This window comes from Saccostrea echinata, unplaced genomic scaffold (assembly GCF_033153115.1).
Source record: "Saccostrea echinata isolate AGI-Se365-2 ecotype Australia unplaced genomic scaffold, CSIRO_AGI_Sech_v1 ptg000016l, whole genome shotgun sequence".
NCBI lineage: Eukaryota > Metazoa > Mollusca > Bivalvia > Ostreida > Ostreidae > Saccostrea > Saccostrea echinata.
In genome coordinates, this window is record NW_026889765.1 from 22,712,659 (window position 1) to 22,730,699 (window position 18,041).

The 18,041-nt window shown below is 33.1% G+C and overlaps 1 long non-coding RNA gene across 1 annotated transcript; it reads left to right on the forward strand.

Moving 5' to 3' along the window:
- Positions 1 to 468: 468 nt before the first annotated feature.
- LOC133189018 (uncharacterized) lies at positions 469 to 12,973 on the forward strand. The gene is made up of 4 exons (XR_009721383.1): positions 469 to 632; positions 11,948 to 12,075; positions 12,181 to 12,284; positions 12,961 to 12,973. It is a non-coding gene; the product is annotated as an uncharacterized LOC133189018 (long non-coding RNA).
- The last annotated feature ends 5,068 nt before the right edge of the window (positions 12,974 to 18,041 follow it).

The window sequence follows — 18,041 nt, forward strand, 5'->3', positions numbered from 1 at the left end:
TACAGTAGGTTACAGATTAAAAAAAAATGTATATTTATATTTTAAAAATGTGTTTGTTATGACTTATTCACAAACAAAGGTGTGATGGGGGTGAGGGTGGGGGCTTGTGATTAATTTCAGATAGGTGAACTTGTTACGTGTCCTTGAGATGAAAGACTGTTGAGGGAGTGAACAAAATAGTAGTTTAGACTATATGAATCAGCCTTGATAGTTCAGTGGTTAGAACATTTGACTAGTGAAACAGGTGTCCTTAGTTCGATTCCAACCTTTTATTTTCTTTATACATTCCTTTTCTACTACAGTAGGTTACAGATTAAATAAAAATGTATATTTATATTTTAAAAATGTGTTTGTTATGACTTATTTACATGTTAAGGAAAACATTTAGATTTTAGAGTGATTAATAATCTGTTAAGAGAAGTACTTTTGAGTTTGATTAAAATACCTGTAATTATGAAGCTTTTATTTCCCTACAGATGTCAACAATGAAAATGAAACAAACCAATCAGTGGATCAAATTAAAAGTTTTGGTAAAAGAAAACAGTTGCATATACATGCTAACAAGAAAGGACTTACATGAAGAAGTGTTGTACAACTATGAGAATGGAAGGAGGATTTGGTGTTTAATTGAGGTAATTTAAAGTGTTGATTCCTAGGGCTGTTTGTTTGATGAAATTTAACCATTAGAATATTTAGTTTTGAAGAAATTTAAAATAAAATTATTCATGCAATTCCATTCAGGTGAGTTTTGTGACCAAAAGTCATCTTTTTCCTGATATTTTATCACAAAATTTTGTAAGAATTACAGTAAAACATGCTTATAACAAAGTGCCAGGGATGTAAAATTTTGCTTCATTATAAGTGTAATTCGTTTATATATCCATTAAGTTTACAATATATTTTAAAGTCACAGGGAATAAAAATCACTTTGCTCTAAGAGTCAATTCATTATAAGTGTGTTAGCTATAAGCGTGTTTTACTGCATGTAGAAAGAATGATATATAATTTCAGAATCTGGTCACCTTAAAGATTTTTTTAGTTACACTGTAAAGAAATATATTCTAAAGGTGAAGGTAAAGTTGTTAATTATGTAACGCTGTACACATATCCACTTTGAGGTATCAATGGTAAAATACAATAGATTATGCACAGCGGGTCTGCATTTTGACTTTGAGGGTTTTGAGAGATTGAGAGTTAAGAGATCAAGAGAAAATTTGTTAAGTTATATAGGGAAAATATCTGTGGATCTTTTCACAAAAAATCTTACAACATATTTTTATATTAAGTGAAAACTTATGATAAAAATCGTTTTCACAAAAATTCTTAAGAAAGTCGTAAGTGCAAAATCTGTCATAACTTTACGAGAGCCCCAACCCTCTCTTAAGTATTTTAAAAATGATTTTATTGTAAAAATATAACCGCAAAAACCAAAATACATGTTAAATTGAACTTTGTAAAGCAACTTACAATAATATTTTATATTTTTTTCACAATCATTGTCAAAAATTTAAGTGAATTACACTACAAAATATTTACGATGTAAGTTTCACTTATGACCTTCTTTTACGTCAGACTTTTGATTGTGACATAGATTTTAAACTTCCTTGCTTCACAAACGATTGCATTGGATATTTGTTGTCAATAATGTTTGTTATGCTGACAAATGTTAAAAACTAAGTTTTATTTTTATTTTCACCCACTTATTTAAGGATTATAAAGCATATTGAAGTCGTTGCTATGGATGAAGTCTGTCGTAAATAAAATCTTATTAATAACTTCAATCTGCTACGAATGTGTTCTTGTCGTAAGAAATTCTTAAGTTAAAATCTTACGCAAAAACTTAAGTTTTTTTGTGAAAAGGGCTACTAGAACCAAGGCTAATATTTCAAGCAATCAAGAACGTCGAAAGATCGAAGTTTGAGCCATTTGGAGTTGCCTGTAGTAAGGAAATGTGTTGCTTAACTTTATAATATCTGAGAATTTTCATACCTGTAATGACATAATCCCCCTGTTATTCTGGCATTCCCCCCTCAGCCCCCTTTAGCATAGCTAGAGGAATCAAAGACACCCTTCTACTTTTAAAATGTCCCATTTCTATTTCATTTCTTATGGATAACCCTGAATACCTGGTCACCTCAATAATTATTTTAAATTTCAAGGATCATACATATATCTCTGGTCCCCTTAAAGCTGACATGAACGCTTAAATATGCGATATTTTCATCCTGGTAAAACTTATTTCATTCTCGTACTCCCTTTTTCCGCCATATTTCTTTCAGATTCGCTCTCTTATTTTACCGGCTATATAAACCCTGATGACCCTGATGCCTTTGTTACACTTGAGTGATTTTCTAGCCTGGCTGTCGACATGTACACATCTCTGATAGCAAAGTCTTGGAACACGCCATGAACTGACATAAAAACATGTAGACCTGTACACATCTCTGATAAAGCAGTTTTGGAACATACCATAAATCTGAAAAACTAGGAATTTTACTGAAAACCATAAAGAAGTATTTAAATTTTGAATAATTTAGATGCAATACATTAAAATCAAAATAGCATGTGCATGTTTGATTCACACATATATTTGAACAATAAACAAGAAAAGGCTACCACATGCTACCTCATTTTTCAAATAACACTGTACTATTGAGCATTATGCCTGCTACACGGTATATGCACATACTATGCAACTTATGCATTCAAGTATAACAAATTCAGATGTACATGCATGCATGCCGAGAAAACGCATCGAATGCTTTAAAATCTACCTGAAATACTGCTATTGGTACAGGGATGTGCACATGTCGAGAGAATAACTTCCTTTTTAATGAAATATGCATCACGGAAGAAATAAATCCATTTGTTACTCAACGGTAAGCACATAGTCACTAGCACTTAAACACATGTGGTCCCTGTTGATCAGTATTTTTGGTCAGGGAAAATATCAAAGGTGAAAGTGACACTGGTATTTTGCCTGATTACACAAAAAAGTCACGCAAATAAAACGTTTCAGAAATCAAAATAACTGTTTCGATATATGTATTAATAGTTCATGAATGTGGCTTCATTACATCAAATTTAATACATAAACATACATTCTTGTTACGGATCTTACATCTTTTAAAGAAAATAAAAGGAGGGGGTGGGGGTGGAATATGTATAATATATTCTTCAATATATTTTAAACAAACGTCGGAAAAAAGTCGGATTTTCCTTGATCAAATATATTTAAATACGTACAATGAACTGGCTTCAACTGTTTTAGATATAAAACTAAAACTAATATATCGTAAATTTAAGCAACACTGAACAATTTGTTTCTGTACATAGATTATTTTCAAATCGGGGCCCTGTCAGGCATCACAAATTACAAGCATGATTGATACAATTACCGACAAGAACAGACATAATTATGTGTATATAAAATAATCTACAGTACATGTTTTGGTTTAAATTGAAGTTGAGTAAGTACATGTATTACACTATTAGTATATATTAGGGATGTCAGAGCCGGAAATAAAAATGTTGCTATCACAAACATGATTATCAAGGATTGTTTACCACTGATTGTTGTAAATGGAGAGGACGTTCAAGTATTGTTTGGTTTTGTAGACTCAAATTATAAAGCTTCAACCTGCAGTTCCATAAGATCTGAGGTGATGCAACTATTCATAAAGAATATTAAACAGCTGTTACAAAATTGTAAATACATGTAAACTGGGGGACAGTTATGAGTGTAATTAAATGGATATTAATATCATGCAGTCTTTTTAGCTCACCTGAGCCGAAAGCTCAAGTGAGCTTTTCTGATCGAAATTTGTCCGTTGTCTGTCGTCGTTGTCGTCGTCGTTGGCGTTGTCGTAAACTTTTCACATTTTCATCTTCTTCTCTAGATCTACTGGGCCAATTTCAATCAAACTTAGCACAAAGTATCACTGGGTGAAGGGGATTCAAGTTTGTTCAAATGAAGGGCCACGCCCCCCTCCAAGGGGAGATAATTACGAAATAGCAAAAAATTAATGGCATTATTGAAAAATCTTCTTCTCAAGAACCAATGGGCCAGGAAAGATGAAACTCATGTGGAATTATTGTCAGGTAGTGTAGACTCAAATTTGTTCAAATCATGACCCCCGGGGGTAGGGTGGGGACACAATGGACGATCAAAGTTTTACATAGGGATATAGAGGAAAAATCTTCTTCTCAAGAACAGCAAAGCTATGATTGGTCATATTTATATGGAAGCATCCTCAGGGGGTGTAGATTCAAGTTTGTTCAAATCATGACCCCCAGGGGTAGGGTGGGGTCACAATGGACGATCAAAGTTTAACATCTATTAGGTGTATATAGGAAAAATCTTCAAAAATCTTCTTCTCAAAAACAGCAAAGCTATGATTGGTCATATTTATATGGAAGCATCCTCAGGTGATATTGGTTCAAGTTTGTTCAAATCATGACCCCGGGGTAGGGTGGGGCCACAATGGAAGATTAAAGTTTTAATTAACATAAAAGTATATAGGAAAAATCTTCAAAAATCTTCTTCTCAAAAACAGCAAAGCTGTGATTAGTAATATTTATATGGAAGCATCTGTAGGTGGTGTAGATTCAAATTTGTTCAAATCATGACCCCCGGGGGTTGGGTGGGGCCACAATGGATGATCAAAGTTTTAAATAGGAGTATATAGGAAAAATATTCAAAAATCTTCTTCTCGAGAACAGCCAACTTTTGATTGGTCATATTTATTTGGAAGCATAATCAGGTGGTGTAAATTCAAGTTTGTTCAAATCATGACCCCTGGGGGTAGGGTGGGGCCACAATGGACGATCAAAGTTTTACGTAGGAATATATAGGAAAAATCTTCAAAAATCTTCTTCTCAAGAACAGCAAAGCTATGATTGGTCATATTTACAATGGAGCATCCTCAGGTAGTGTTCAAATCATGACCCCCGGGGATAGGGTTGGGCCACAATGGACGATCAAAGTTTTACATAGGAGTATATAGGAAAAATCTTCAAAAATCTTCTTCTCGAGAACAGCAAACTTTTGATTGGTCATAATTATTTGGAAGCATCCTCAGGTGATATTGGTTCAAATCATGACCCCTGGGGGTAGGGTGGGGCCACAATGGGTTATCAAAGTTTTACATAGGAATACATAGGAAAAATCTGTAAAAATCTTCTACTCAAGAACAGCAAAGCCATGATTGGTCATATTTAATTGGAAGCATCCTCAGGTAATGTACATTCAAATTTGTTCAATTCTTCCCCCCCCCCAAACCACTTTTATATTTAAACTTTTCAACCTTTCAAGACTGAATTGATTTCTGCTTTTTCCTAGCCATAGTGCTCAGGTGAGCGATGTGGCCCCTGGGCCTCTTGTTAAGATTGTATTGATAATTTGCACAAAATCTTATAATTAAAAGTTCTCTCTGTTTTTATAAGAGGCACGCTTTAATTGTTTACCAGTCAAAGGTCACTGACACGACACGTAAAAATGGCTTCAATTAACGGGTACATGTAGTCTCGTTATGACAAGAAAGGACAAATGCAAGCATTTGATATCCTGCATTTAGATAAAATGTGCAGTAAAAATTATATTAATTTTGAAATCAAATGCATTGGATATTAAATGTAGATGTATAGTATTTATTGTACTACGTAAATGTTTACAAATCAGAAATTCGTTGTATAATGGTGATAGCGTAGGTTAAATATTGTACAACTAGTCTATAAAAGACAAATAGTGAAAATGACATGAAAAATTAATTTAAATTTCAACGAATATTCGACTATCATTCGACTAAAGCCTCCAACTATTCGACTAAGCTGTTCGAATAAAATTGACATCCCTAGTATATATGAAAGTAATATTGGTAATTGAAATAGTTCTAACCGTGTACCCAAATGTAAAGTGAGGAGATTCTTGAAACCACTCATGTATGTTTACACGAGAGGGAGAGAGAGAATGTGTGTGTGTATACTTGTATGAAAATGCAAAAAAGTATTTATCCACAATCTTGCGGGTAGGGTTTCAAGTAATCCTTACAGATTCTCTTAAAATACAAGAAATTGTATAGGTATCAAATTTTATACTACCTAGGGAAAATTTTCAAACTGGATGGGCTTCCTATACATACATATAAAACAGGCACGTAGCACTGTTTCTCAAAATGTGTATATGCGATGGGGAGCAGGGGGCAGTAAAATGATTGATAAGCCAAAAAAACAAAAACAAAAACAAAACTTTCGGCACTTAAAAATTTGGAGGGGTTCAGAAAAATGCCGAAATACTTGGGGGGGGAAATGAAAAAGGAAAAAAGGGATTGAAAAAAATCCGTAGTCAGGGGGAGGACAGATTCCATTCATACTATCATTTTCAGAAGAAAAATATTTGAGTATTCAATACAGTATCGTTGGATGAGAGTGGGGAGAACCAGCCATTCTTTAAAAAAAATCCTTACAAAATTAACCATTAAAGACAGGCCTTTAGAACGCGGGGATTGGGGATGTCCCCTCCCATTTTTCCAGAGCATTTTTTAGCTTGTCAAAGATTTTTCAGTAAAGTGTCAATTATTTCTTCCGGCTGTCCCCTTTCAAAAACAATGCTACGTGTGTGAAAGACACTCTCAAAAAAGGGAGTATCTCCCCCCCCCCCCTCTCCCCCCCCCCTACTCCCCACATGTGTGTATATTTGTTAATTTGTGTTTTGGTTAGATGCTTTGATGTTGTATTCTAAATAATTTTCTCACACCAAACTACTCAGTTTAGTTTTTAGATAATTACGAAAATCTGGCTTACATGCATGAAGCTATCATTAAAGCTGACATGAATTCTTAAAAGCGCAACATTTGCATCAATGTAGGACTTGTTTCATAATTAAAAATTATATATGAAGCCTGTAATGCAATATATAACACACAAAGAATGTTTGTATGTTTATTAGATCTAGACAATTTTCAGTTTCACTTCATGAACAGCAATCAGACTTTTTTTTAATGATTTCTTATTTTTTATCCAGTCGCGTAAATACTAATTCCCCTTCTCACTTTTGATATTTTCCCTAGCTGACCAAAATCTGATCAGCACGGACTAAGTGTATTTGAGTGCTAGGCTGTATGATGACATGACAACGTCTTTACTGTTGAGTATTTATAGAGTTTATTACTTTTCTGCGATGCATATTTCAATGAAATACAAGGTGTAAATCACTCGGCATGTGCACATCTTCGAACGGGTACAGTGGTCTATTTTCCATGTATGAATAAGTTTACAGCGTTCGACGCGTTCTCTCGGTATGCACCATTATATTTGCATATGGACATGCATATCAGATATGCTGGTTGTTTGTTCCATTCTTACAATAGATAATTGCAAATTGTTTGTACAATTTTTACTGTGAATTATTCCAAGTTAATTATGCTATATATCTGTATATTGGCATGCTTTTAAAAAACATGCACAACTATGTTTTTTTCTTCCAAACTTGCATTTATATTATTCAAAACGATACTTATAAATATCTTTATGACTGTTTTAATATCTGCTGTGGTTTTGAAATGTTTTCATCAATTCATGTGTTCCCAGATACTTTACTGTCGGAGATGTGCACGCGTCGATAGCCAAACCAAAAACTCACTCAAGTGTAACGAGGGCATTGGGGTATATATTGTTACAATAAGACAAGGTATCTGAAAGAAATATGGCAGAATACGGCTAGTTGGTATGAAACAAGTCATACATTGATGCAAATGTTGCGCTTTTAAGAATTCATGTCAGCTTTAATGATAGTTTCATGCATGTAAGCTAGATTTTTGATTTATAGGATTAGTTTATTCATCAGTTTTAAGAAAAAGTGAGGAATCATTGCTTAAATGTAATTGATTAATGTTTTACATGCTTAAATATAGAATATCCAAGGTTGTGCTCAAGATGTGGGGGCCAGGGAAATTCCCCATCTGTAATTACTTAATCCCCCTGTCATTCTGGCATTGCTTCCTCAAACCCCACTAGAGGAGGAATCCAAGACACCCTTCCATTTTTGAAATGTCCCCTTTCTATTTCAGTTCTTATGGACAAACCTGAATACCTGGTCACCTTAATAAAGATTTTAAAGTTCAAGAATCATGCATATATCTCTGGTCCCCTTAATGATGGGTTAATGCATGTAAGCTAGATTTTTGATTTTTAAGGATGTTTTATTCTTCAATGTTAAGGAATAGTGAGGAATCATGTTGCTTAAATGCAGAATACCCAAGGTTGTTCTCAAGATTCAGGGGCCAGGTAAATTTGCCGCCTGTAATGACATAATCCCCCAGTTATTCTTGCATTGCCCCCTCAACCCTCACTAGCAGGGGAATCCAAGACAGCCTTCCACTTTTAAAATGTCCTCTTTCTATTTCAGTTCTTATGGACAACCCTGAATACCTGGTCACCTTAATAAAGATTTTAAATTTCAAGGATCATATATATATCTCTGGTCACCTTAATAATGGGTTTTATGCTAGATTTTTGTTTGATACATTTTCATTCACCAAATTGTACCACCATTTTTTTTCCTTTTGAGTTTTGCAGATCATTGTGACATTCTAGATGAAAATTGGGTATTCCATGACCTTAATAAAGATTTTTGAGTTAAAGGAGTACTTGTATGAGGGTTGTCCAGAAAGTTCTGAGACAAATGCCATAATTTTCTTGATATTGACCACTCTGCCAAATGTTTACAACATAATTTTAATATAGACCATGATTTAGTAAATATATAAAAATTAAACAATATACACTATTTCACAAAAATTATAGGTGTGAATAGATTGTTTATACAAGCTGCACAGCCCAGTATGCCATTAAGTTAGTTTCATGATAACGTCAAGAATATGGATTTTGAATTTTTAGCTCACCTCAACGAAGTTGGGGAGCTTATGTAATACCGTCAGTGCAGGCGTCCGCATCCCAGGTTAAAGTTTTTGGAGCAGATTTCTTTTCAAGTACAGTCAAACCTCGTTATCTCGAACTCAAAGGGACAAAGAAAATACTTTGAGATAACCAAGGATTTAAGATATTCAGGGTAAAATACTTAAGGAATAAGCAGATGGGACTTCAAAATATAACTTCGACATATCCATGGTATTTGAGATGCATCCGTGTTCAAAAAACAGAAGGTCAGCTGTACTTCAATGCCCTATATTAATCAGAGATGCATGAAGGATGCTTCTAGTATGTTTCATTATACCAGTAAAGATTTCAGATGCTGCAAATTCAGCTAAAAGGAGCATTTCCAAGTAACTATAAGCCCTATATTGACCAGACTTGCATGGATAATACATATAAGGATGCACACTACCGGACTTGCTTCAATTGCTGTATCTGACCTACATTTTCCAGATGAGTGACCAGATTAAAGTTTTTTATTAAGCAGGTTTCATTTCCAAGTAACTATAAGCCCTAGGTTGAACAAACTTGTACAAATGATACATCTTAGGATGCACACTATACCTGACTTCATTCAGATGCTGAATATGACCTACATTTTCCTTCCGGATGAGTGACCAGGATAAAGTTTTTGGAGCAGATTTCATTTCATAGTAACTATAAGCCTGGTGTTAACCAAACTTGCATGGATGATACATCTAAGGATGCACATTACTGGACTTGCTTCAGATGTTGGATCTGACCTACATTTTCCAGATAAGTGACCAGGTTTAAAGATTTTTAACAGGTCCATTACCAAGAAATTATAAGGGCAATCTGGACCAAACTTGCATGATGATGCATCATGGGATAAACACTCTCAAACTTGCTTCAGATGGTGGATTTGACTTACATTTTCTGGATGAGTGACTAGTTTAAATTTTTTAGGTAAGTCCATTCTCAAGTAACTGCAAGCCCTATTAGACTAAAATTGCATAAATGTTACATGTAGGGATGCAGACTACTAGATTATTAGTTTAGTGTGGGACTTTGCCTTACTTAAAGACAACATTCGTTGAGGTGAGCTCTGTTATCTCTTATTACCTATGATTATCAAGTATTTGTGGTGCACATACAATTTTTTCTTGATTTAGCCACATGCACTGCTAGTGTGTGTGTGATATTTACATATAGACCATAATGGAGTAAATTTTTAAAATTCAATAAACGATAATTTAAGAGTATCATCAGTATGCACACTTCCTGTATATAGCTGCAGAGCCCAATCCGATGTTGCGTTTTATTTATTACACATTATTATGCATCCTGTCAGTTTGTCTCTATATAATCAATACCCAACTATTTTCGCATAGTGTTCTAAGGAATTATATATCGTAAACATACTATGCCGAAATAGCTAGTGCGTGGCTTCTTTTTCTGAAAAAAATCCAACAGCTCCCACGCCATGGATCGAACTCACGACCCCGACATCATCAGTCTGACTCGCTACCGATTACGCCACAGACGACATTGTCTAAAGCACTGTATTATAATATATATAAACTTAGTTTCAAATATTTTACACTTAAAGAAAAAAAAATAAACATATTAATTTTCTAAAATAGTTTCTTGCAATTTTTTCCCCTTCACTCAACTAAAATTCTCTGAAACTACATAGATCTGTACATGGATCATTCAAAATTAAAGAAAAAAGATAATGTACATGTAGCACAATGTGACGTCATGATAGGGGTGTACTAACATGAATGTAAGAAGTGATGAAACATTGGAAATGGAGAAGATGTTGTCGTTTTTATACAGCAGTCAGCATAATAATAACAATAGTGATGTACTTTGCATGCACTATGCCTAAATAGTAGTCAGGGTTTGACACATAGTGCACTCGCCTCCGGCTCGTGCACCATGTGTCAAACCCTGACTACTATTTAGGCATAGTGCATGCAAATTACAACACTATTATATAATCATGTCATAATTTTATTTTCATCAAATAACAGTAACAGTAGTTTTCCACTTTTTGTACTGTCTTTCAAAATGTACTCTCCTTTGAAAAATCATATGTACCAATTTCAAATCAATGACCTAAATATATTCTAATAATTTTTAGATGTTTGTCAATGAACAATTAGTTTGTCTCTGACATCGTTTCAACCATATTTTAGATAATACATAATTTTATGATTGGGCGCTGTTCCATATGGATGGCCGACATCACTTTTTCTGTCAATTTTTGAAACATATTTGTTGCAGTTTTTTCTTAAGGTCAAGAATTAGTAAATGAAAGGAGCCTACAATTTCTTTAATTTGAGAAATAGATTCCTTTAATGACTATAACTTGGTCAAATAAGGTGTATTGGGCATAACTTTTAGGTAAACAAGATTTAAAAAAATCATATTTTAAGCTGTTATTTTCAGTGAAAAATTAAGAAAACCTGTCATGAATATGGGAGTTTTTTTCCATGTCAGACAAAGGAAATGTATCCAGATTGCCTAGTATACTGTCTCTAAGAAAACTGTAATTTGTATGTTCTTAGCCTTTGAGGTAAAAAGTTTAATTTAACATGTACCAATTATAGCTGAACTCAGACAATTAGTCACCAAAATATTTGTCTATTGATGACAGGAAAGTTGAATTTCTCTGCCATTGACATTAGGTGTGTAACAGGAAAATGCTGCATAAGCAAGAACAGGATTTGAACCCAGCCCTCTGTATCACTAATCAGGTGCTTTAGCATGTTTATTAACTGAGTGATCTGGCGATGGGGATCAAGCCTGTCTGATCGCCAAATTCCTCCCTCCTTAAATTGTATTTGCCCTTGAAGACACAACTCAAGTTCTTTTTACCCCTGGCAAGCCTTTTACCTGCAAGTCGAGGGGTGATCAATGGCACCAAATAAATATGGGATGGACCAAACCAGGATTTGAACCTAGGTCCCCTGAATCACTAGTGTAAGTTTCTTTTTAAAAGGAATAACATTTTAATACACATAGTAAATTAGAATTTCATTTTTTTCAGGAAATGGATAAAAAATTGGTATGTGTCGAGCAACTATAGCCACCTGATAGAAGGGTAAATTAGAAAGTTCAGATTACATTATGCCAACAGAGATGATAACAATGCCAACCAAGCTAAAAGTTGTCCAGGTTAGAATTATTTTTTTCAATAAATTACAATGTATGTACATTTAATATTTTCATATCAACTTACATGTATGAAGGTTGTTATTTTTTTATATACCTGTTGTGTAGGAAAACTTTTGTATTGGAGACAAGACAAGTTAATGACTTAATGATAGACTCACTGCAGAGAGAGATGTTGGAAAAGTGGATTTTGTTAACAAAAGGAAGATAAGGTAAAATATGAGAGGAGTTGTGAGTTTTGTATGACACAGTACTATTTGTTAACCAAAAAATTAATCTGAAAAATCTTGAGAAATTTAACTAAAGAAAACTTCATGAAAAGGAGCACATGCACATAAGGAGAAGCAACCTATTGAAAATTATCTTGCAGCTGTTCTCGGGTCAAAAAGTGATTTAGGATTAATAACTTGTATGCATATACATGTATATAAGGAAAATCTACATAAGAAAAGAAAGGGGGTGCATCTAGATAAACAATTTTATTTCTCTATGTTAAATAGCTGACATTGACTGTGTTCTTGATTTAAAAAAAATACGTACATATGTTGGGGTAACTTCAACTGAATGTTAACATATACTTTAGTTCATTGAAACTTGTGGACAGGATCATATGATCCTGCATGTACTATTTAAGCCTTGATTTTTTTTTTTTTAACTTAGATGCTTAATTCAGCTTTGACAACTGAGTGTGTTGAACATCATTATCAAAGATTCCATTCATTTAAGATTTTATGTTGGTTAAGAAATCTGTCATTTAGGGAGATTTGTTTTTTATACATGTGCGTAAGTTATTTTGTAATTATTTTGTAGCAAAGTACATTTTTCAATTATGATTGTTCTAAGTTTTAGAGATTAATAGAGATTTTTCTTTTCTTTTTTTTTTTACAGATCAAGGCTGCCAAACCTTTGAGAGATACGCTTCAAAAAGAGTGTTTAAATTCAAGACATTCAGTCACAGTACTCTGTAAATATTATAAAGTAAAAGTTATTTATTTAATTTGGAAAAGCATTTGAGAAACAGAGGATGTGAAAAAGACTTTGTCCATTTCAAGCTATCTGTTGTCAAGTACCAGGAATATGTGGATTTTATTCAACAACTTTATTATGAATTTGAATAGCAACTTTCAATGTCTCGAAGCTTTTTTATCAGTAGGGATGTAGATGTGAAATTATATAAAAATTATTTTTTAAAAGATATTAATCAAGAAAATTTTTGTAGATTAATAACAGATAAAATTTGTAATGAGAGATCTTTTATTGATCATTTGCAGTAGTAAGCGACAGTTGTTATAATTATACCCCCACTCTGAAGTAGGGGGGTATACTCATTTACCCTTGTGTGTCTGTCTGTAACAATTTGTTGTCGCAGTTTTCTCAGCAACTACTCATCAAAGATGCTTGAAATTTTGACACTCTCTTTGACTAGGCATGCCATATTGTGGGATTCATGAGAGTGTATATTCACATCAGAGCTGGGGTATTACTAGTGAGCATTGGCTCACAGACTTCCTGTTTGCTGAAGTTTGTGTTTGACTTTCATGTCTTTAACATGATATGGCTTAAGGATATGCGCAGTATAGTTTGAACTATATTTTCTTATTCTCTCTATAATTTAAGAAATCCAGTAATTGAAAGATCTTTGTGCAATTTTATGATACCTGGTAATGCTTGCACACCTTATCTGAATCAAATTTTGAAGAAAATACCACATAAAACATTTTTTTTTTTGGGGGGGGGGTTCTTTTAAAAAATGCAAGGGTTTTCATCATTTGATATTTTTTTCAAAACTCCTGATACATGTAATGTATGCTGATTTTTTTTGTCAAAGAACACCTAATGGTATCATGATTTTCAATTATATTTTCTCTGAAAATTATCAGTTGGAAGGTTCACTGTAAAGTGCATGTACATTGCATATGACCTGAAAAATACTGTGGTGGCAAAAGACAAGAATTTTTTTTTTTCTCAGTTTTGGTACATGTACTATATTATTATTTCGTTAATCTGTCAATTTTAGATCAAATGAATAAAGGTTAAAAACTATTATTTGACTCTTTGTTTTCGTGAGTTATCTAGAGCAGGCTCGTAGCAACAGTTTCAAAAGAAAAAAAAAACCAAACTGACCAAAAGTGGGGGGGGGGACTTCCCGAAATTATCTGACAAGCAAAAAAGAAAGGTGATTTACTGTCCAAATCCTGGAATTTGCCAGTGCTGGAGCTTACAACATCAAAAAGTGTGTGTGTGTGGGGGGGGGGGGGGGGGGGCATCCAGCATCTAAAGGGAAACTTACTATAGCAAAATACTATAACCCCCCCCCCACCCCCCCCCATCCTACGGGCCTGCTAGAGACATCTAATAGTCTATTTTAATCAACATGTGAATGCAAATTTCAAATGGTTTGTCAACTAATATAGATAGATGTCTGTTGGAAAGGACCAAGAGAATTTTGTAATTATATAGATGTACATTATACAGCTGACCATATGGTCTGAAGTTGACATTAAAAATTGCAAAGTTGTAGAGTAAAATCAAAATTTGTGCCCCAAATTTTGTGATGACAGTGGCATTTTTCTTTTTAAAAAAAATTTATGAGTTTAAGTGAGCTTTAATGATTTTTATCTCACATGAGCTGAAAGCTCAAGTGAGCTTTTATGATCACCTGTTGCCCAGTGTCTGCCCATCTGACTATCCACTTGTCTGTAAACTTTTCACATTCGACTTCTCAGGAACCGCTAGGCCATTTTTAACTTAGTTTACTTATGGGGGTCCATAAGTAAACTAGCGCATGTGAAACTACTATTTGCAACTGTTATATAATTGTGTACCTCTAAAAATACCCATTATTATATATTATACATTTCAAAATTATAAAGACCAATAACGCTTTTGAATTAGATTCAGCACGTACTGTTGAATTGGGTTCTTTGGATATAGGAAAGGGAATTTTTATTTCCAGATATTGTGTGTTGTTTTACTAAAATTTACCTTGAATTTGTTACAAAATTTTATTTACACACGTTTTTCTATACATTTGCTATCTCCAGGTCATCGCTCCACGATTTTAAAAAGTTATTTGTGTGTATCAAACTATTGACATTAAAATTTTAGATCCCTAAAAGCCTTTTCTCGACATATTCAGCCATATTTTGTTTTTAAAAAATAGAAATAAAATTGCAGTTTTGCTAAAAATTTTATTTCAAACAGTTTTGCGTATCGAACAATTCCCTGGTGTTTGGAAACATACTCATGTAATTTCTGTCTTTAAAACAAATTCAACAAGTTAATTACATACCGGCATCCTTATTATGCTGCATAGGAAAAATCTTTGAAAGAATATAATGTTCAAATACTTTGTAAATTGTTATGCAAACTACATTATGGCAGGTGCGTAGCCAAATAAAAGTGAAGTATACGAAGAGGACGACGGGGGTGGGGTGGGGGTTAATTTCCAGTTTTCACAAAAAACTATATTAAAAATATTATCAAATTAGCATGGTTTAACTATGCTACAACAAAAAGTGGATGGGGGCAACCCCCCTTTCAGTGAACATTTTCAATAGTCAAAAGTTAGGTTTGGAAAAGAATAGGCAGGGAACCCCCCCCCCCATACTACATGCCTGCTGTTGAGGGCCCAGAAGTTTCTGAGTTTTACCAAATACATGTATATCATTCATTTTCTTGCAAAATAAAAATTATGTCATTTATCTTTTGTTTAGAAATAGAAGACATAATATTTATTGTTTTAACGCAAAGTTAATACTTCTACGGAAACTTAGTGTACATGTAGTTTAGGCTAAATATCTAATCGATATTTGGTATCATACTCTTTTCTATCGTTCAACAACTTGTATACTTAATGTTAATTATTAACAAAAAATATCGTATTTTAAATAATATACTACATGTAGTAGATCATGACATTCAAGGATGTGTCTGAAATTTTATTTCTCAAAGATCTTTAAAAAATATCAAAAATTATCAATGTATCAAAGAACGAATACAAGTTCATGAATGCTTTATTTAAATTTGGCAATGATTTAATAAAGGACTTCAAATTTTATTATATAGTCATGATTATATAAAATTCAAAGCGCTCTTCAGCAGTATGACACAAAATAATTCGAAATCCGAATATTTGTTGGATGGTACTGAGATTTTTTCTTCGAATAACTCTCTCTCTCTCCCATATATTTTATTTATTTATTCATCTATTATATTTATTTGTTTATTTTTTACAATTATGTGTATGCACTTGCATATTTGCGTATAGGCAGCTACGCGCCTATGTGGGTTTTTAAGAAATCATTAAACAGTCACCCAGTTAAAAGAAATTTATCATAATAAATGGTTTGTGTTAAACAATAAAGAATTCGAATTAACTTGTTTTGCATTTTGTGATAACAGCAAGACATTCAATACGGTTTGTTTAAAAGAACAACAGACAGCATAGATTTGCGGGTGAAGTTCTTACCCTGGTACCTTGTTGACTAATTATCTTTTCAATCAATCGCAACAGATCGAAAATAAATTTTCAGTATATTTAGTGAGAAGGACGGAAGCTGGAGTTCCCCAGGGCTCTATTCTTGGACTTCAACTTTTCTTACTTGATATACAAGACCTACCAGGTGGTCTATTGGGTACCTCTAGGATATTGTCATATGATGCATGTTCGTGTCAAACACCTTTCAAAACGTGCAGAACTTAGAAAGGCTGAGCAATCACGACTTATAAATGAAGAATGGCTAAAAACGACTTGTGAAATTTAATCCCAATTACCAAGCTAAAATTATTAATATTTTTCAGCAATGAAAATAAAATATATAATTGCACTTAGTGTTGAATAATCAAGAAATCGATCCTTCTCTTGGTCAATATCATCTTAGACTTACATTCTCAACCCTGGGGAGTGGAAAAACCACACTGACAGTATTATACAAAAGGCTTCCAAAGAAATTGCAGTTTTTCGTAAATTAAAAGGGTTAAAAGGGTGATTTCTTAGCTTAAATGTATTCTAGTATTACGTTTATACATGTAAGACCGATACCACTTTTGGAATATGCATTAGAAGCATGGAACAGCATCTCCGCAGCTGCTCTGAAAGGCCTGATAAACTTCAGCAAGAAGCTGTACATATTGTAACTGGCGTTCCTGTTTATTGTGCCTTGCAAGATTTCAAGTATTTTGTGCTGCCACGGTATATTATTCTTAAATTGAATCATTTAACTATTCTCTGTTAAATTTTAGTTCACTATAACCTTACAACTGTAAGAAAAAAAAAATGTCCACCTAAGCCAGATTTAGTACTTACGAAAATATACACTGGTCACCTTAACTCACGTGAAAGGGTTACAAAATATTAGGGAGACCAATTTTTTTGTATATTTTTACCTACGAGTTTTCTGTAAAATTTAGCGTTAAAATGGTAATTAATAAGCCCAAGTACCAACAAAAATGCATTTGGTTTTTATTTCAAAGCATAGAGGAAAAAGATAAATTTTGTCTACTTAAGCCGGATTTCATGGCATTGGTCCCCTAACCCAGAAATCAGGATTATATATATATATATATATATATATATATATATATATATATATATATATATATATATATATATATATATATATATATATATATATATATATATATATAGATAGATAGATAGATAGATATAGATATAGATATATATATATATATATATATATATATATATATATATATATATATTGTTTTTTGTTTTGTTTTTTTTTATTTGTTGATTGTTTGGGTTTTTTTTTTTTTTTTTTGTTTTGTTTTGTTTTGTTTTGCTTTTTTTTTTTTTTTTGCTCAATAATTTTTTTTTTAAATTGTATTGATGTTGCTTGTACTTGAAAGCCGCGTCCCATGGTATTAAAAAAACAAGGTACATCTCTCTCTCTCTCTCTCTCTCTCTCTCTCTCTCCTTCCTTGAAAAAATTGCTGCATTAGTTTTA